This window comes from Pongo pygmaeus, chromosome 21 (assembly GCF_028885625.2).
Source record: "Pongo pygmaeus isolate AG05252 chromosome 21, NHGRI_mPonPyg2-v2.0_pri, whole genome shotgun sequence".
Lineage (NCBI taxonomy): Eukaryota > Metazoa > Chordata > Mammalia > Primates > Hominidae > Pongo > Pongo pygmaeus.
Genome location: NC_072394.2, coordinates 29,027,073 through 29,031,377, shown reverse-complemented (window position 1 = coordinate 29,031,377; position 4,305 = coordinate 29,027,073). Strand labels below are relative to the sequence as shown.

The 4,305-nt window shown below is 38.7% G+C and overlaps 1 pseudogene; it reads right to left on the bottom strand.

Annotated features, from left to right (window-relative positions):
- Positions 1-2,825: 2,825 nt before the first annotated feature.
- LOC129021911 (small ribosomal subunit protein eS4-like) lies at positions 2,826-3,622 on the bottom strand (annotated as a pseudogene).
- Positions 3,623-4,305: the final 683 nt, after the last annotated feature.

The window sequence follows — 4,305 nt, the reverse complement described above, 5'->3', positions numbered from 1 at the left end:
GACAAAATCAAAATATATATTCCATAATATTACACCTTGAAACAAATGAAAACATAGAAAATCTCAGCAAAAAATAGAACCAAACAGCAATTATAGAAGTTAGAAATACTACAATCAAAATAAAAACTCACTAGATAGGTTCAACAGTAGAGATGACAGGAATAGAATCTGTGAACTTGAGGGTAAGTCAGTAGCATATACACAATCTGAGCAATGAAGAGAAAATAGACTGAAAAAAAAGAACAGAGCCTCAGATATCTCTGAGACAATCACAAAAGATCCAACGTTCATATCATTAAAGTCCAGAAAATAAGGGAGAAAGAACATGGACAGAAAAAGTATGCAAAGAAATAATGCTGAAAATTTCCCATAGGCCAAGCATGGTGGCTCACACCTATAATCCCAGTACGATGGGAGGCCAAGGCTGGCTGATCACTTAAGGCCAGGAGTTCAAGACCAGACTGGGCAACATGGCAAAACCTCGTCTCTACAAAAAATACAAAAATTCGCCTGGCATGGTGGTGTGTGCATGTAGTCCCAGCTACTTGGGGGGCTGAGGCAGAAGGATTGCTTGAAACTGGTAGGTTGAGGCTGCAGTGAGCCAAGATCACACCACTGCGTTCCAGCCTGGGTGACAAAGTGAGACCCTGTCTCAAAAAAAAAAAAAAAAAGAAAGAAAATTTTCAGCCAGGCACAGTGGCTCACTTCTGTAATCCCAGCACTTTGGGAGGCCGAGGGAGGCGGATCACCTGAGGTCAGGAGTTTGAGACCAGCCTGGCCAACATAGTGAAACCTGTCTCTACTAAAAATACATAAATTAGCCAGGTATGGTGCCATGTGCCTGCAGTCCCAGCTACTTGGGAGGCTGAGCCAGGAGAATCGCTTGAACCCAGGAGGCAGAGGTTGCAGTGAGCCGAGATGGTACCACTGTGCTCCAGCCTGGGCAACAGTGAGATTCCCTCTCAAAAAAAAAAAAAAAAAAAAAAAAAGAAAGAAAGAAAGAAAGAAAAAGAAAAAGAAAATTTTCCGAATGTGTCAAAAAACATAAAATTGCAGATCCAAGCAGCTCAGCATACTTCAAATAAAATCCACCCAGCATAACCTACCCCAGGACATATCATAATTAAATTTCTGAACACTGAAGACAAAGGTCACAGCTGGAGAGAAGCAACACATGGCCTGTAAAGGAACCCCAATGTGAAGAACAGGTTCCTCATCAGAAACCATGGAGTCCAGAAGGAAGTGGCATATCTTCCAAATGATGAAAGAAAGACCTCCCAATCATAAATCTTATATAGATGGTGAAACTATTCTTCAGGAATGTAAGGGGGAAAAAAGAGTCTCAGACATAGAGAAACTAAGAGAAGTTGTTGATAGCAGACCTACCTTTAAAGAATTGCTAACAAAATCCCTCAAAACAGAAAGACAATGATAATAAAAGGCTGGGATTTTCAGCCTTTTATTATTCCATTTCAGTAAAAATAGAAGTAAATATTCAACATCCATTCATTAGTTTCTTTGATCGTATTTATGGTTGAAGCGAAAGTTATACATTTCCTGATATGTATGTAGAGGTTATACTTAGGACAATTATATTTTTGTAGGTGTGGAGGATAAAGGAATTAAAAGGAAGTGAGCTTTCTACCCTTCAATGGAAATGGTAAGACATTGACACCAGTAAGCTGTGATAATTTACATATGAATAGAATAGTAACTAGAACCACCACTACAAAAATTATACAAAGTGGTATACTAAAAATATATATAAATAAATTAAAGTGGAACTCTAAAAAATATTCAATTAACCCACAAGAAGGCAGAAGGAAGATAACCAGGTAACAAGAAACAGGGAACAAATGGTAAACAAATTAAACTCTAACATGTCAATAATTACTTTAAATGTAAATGGACTAAATACATTAATTAAGAGACAGGATTACAATGGGTACAAAGTTATAATTAGAAAGGAAGAATAAGTTCTGATATCCTATTACACAGTAGAGTATCTCAAAACTGCTAGAAAAGAGGACTTTGTATGTACCTGTAACAAAGAAATAACAAATGAGGTGATAGATATGCTAATTACCCTGATTTGATCATCACACAATATATTTATGTATCAAAACATCACATTGTACTCCATAAATACATACAATTATTATTTGTAAAAAACTTTTTAATTAAAAATAAGACAAGATTAGCTGAGTAGATTTAAAAACATTACCCAATGATATGCTGTCTATAAAAAACTCAATTCAAACATAATGCTATAGCTAAGTAAAAAGTAAAAGCATAGAAAAAGATATATCACGTAAGTACTAAATTTTAAAAAGGAAGAGTGGCTATATGAATATCAAGGTAGACTTCAGAGCAAAGAAATTACCAGACACGGAGAGGAATTTTACATGATGATAAAAGATCAAGATCAATCTACCAACAAGAGATAGCAAACCTACGTGTGTATGCACCAAAAACAGATCTTCCAAATACATGAAGCAGAAACTGATAAAGCCAAAGGAAGAAATTGACAAATCTACTATTATAGTTGGAGACTTCAATGCTCTTCTCTCAGTAATTGATAGAACTACTAGATAGAAAATCCACAAGGAGGCAGGCGTGATAGCTCATGCCTGTAATCCCAGCACTTTGGGAGGCCAAGGCAGGAGAATCACTTGAGGCCTGGAGTTTGAGACCAGCCTGGGAAACTTAATGAGACCCTGTCTTTACAAAATAATAATAATAATTTTATTTTATTTTTGGCTATCAATCATGCCACATTATTTTTAATTACATACAAAAATCTAACATGCCATCCAGGGACCATTTTACCCACTGCTTTGATTGGTCGCCAATCTCTTGTCTCTCTCTTCAGCAATGGTGAGGCAGATACCTTTTCCTCAGGGAAGAGAAATCCATGGTATGTTGCCCTTGCAAACAACAAAAATGTTGGAAAGTCAAGTGGCAAAGCTGTTGCCATTGGCATCTTTCATGTGAACCACGTCAAAAGATCCAGGGTGCCTCTCTCTGTTGGTGATCACACCAATTCTTCCCAGGTTGGCACCTCCAGTCACCATACACAGGTTACCAGTGTCGAACTTGATGAAGTCAGTAATCTTGCCAGTCTCCAAATCAATCTGAATGGTGTCATTCACCTTGATGAGGGGATCAGGGTAGCAGATGGTACGAGCATCATGAGTCACCAGATAAGGAATTCCTTTGGTGCCCACAAATATTTTTTCTCACTTTTCACAACTTGTACTTGGCCTCCTCAGGTGTAATACGATGTACAGCAAAGCGACCCTTGGTGTCAAGATCAGACAGAAATTCTCTCCCATCTTGTCAATGCTGATGACATCCATGAATCCGGCAGGGTAGGTTATATCAGTTCGGACCTTGCCATCGATCTTAATGAACCACTGCATGCAAATCTTCTTTACTTCCTCCCCTGTCAGGGCATACTTAAGTCTGTTCCTTAGGAAAATGATGAGGGGGAGACACTCTCTCAACTTGTGGGGACTGGTGGATGGACGAGGAGCAAACATACAAGTCAATTTATCTAGCATCCAATGCTTTGGAGCTGCTACCTGCTTTGCTTTAGATGCTTCTTGGGACCACGAGCCATGGCTACATTAGGCACAGAAAGAAAAAAAATAACAATTTTAAAAATTAGCCAGGCATAGTGGCACAAGCCTGTAGTCCTAACTACTCAGGAGGCTGAGGCAGGAGGATTACTTGAACCCAGGAGTTTGAGGTTGTAGTGAGCTATGACTGCACCACTGCACTCCAGCCTGGACAACAGAGATAGACCCTGTCTCTAAAAAAATAAAAAAGAAAATAATGAGGATATAGAAGAATTGAACAACACCTTCAACCAACAGGATCTAACAGAACAAACAACCCTATAACAGCAGAATACATGTGCTTTTCAAGTGCCTAGGGAGCATTCACCAAGATTAACCATGTCCTGGATTGTAAACCAATCTCAACAAATGCTAAAAAAAAATAATAAAACTAGAAATCCCTAATCACTGCCCTCTTTTCCAAGCTGCCTGTGACTGTTACCCAGATGTTCTCAATACATAAGCTTTCAACAGGGGAGAATGATAGAAATTACTGGAGAACCCCCATTCCAGGTCACTGAGGCACATGACCTTCTACTAAAGAAATAATTTCCAGTAAAAGGATATAATAAAGGGAATAGACGTTCCCACTAGGCCTGGATTAATGAGTACTCTAACTTGGAGAAAAGTGATTATTTCCAGAGCTGCCTCTGGCATTCTTCCTCCACCCAGAAGTGATGCTGTG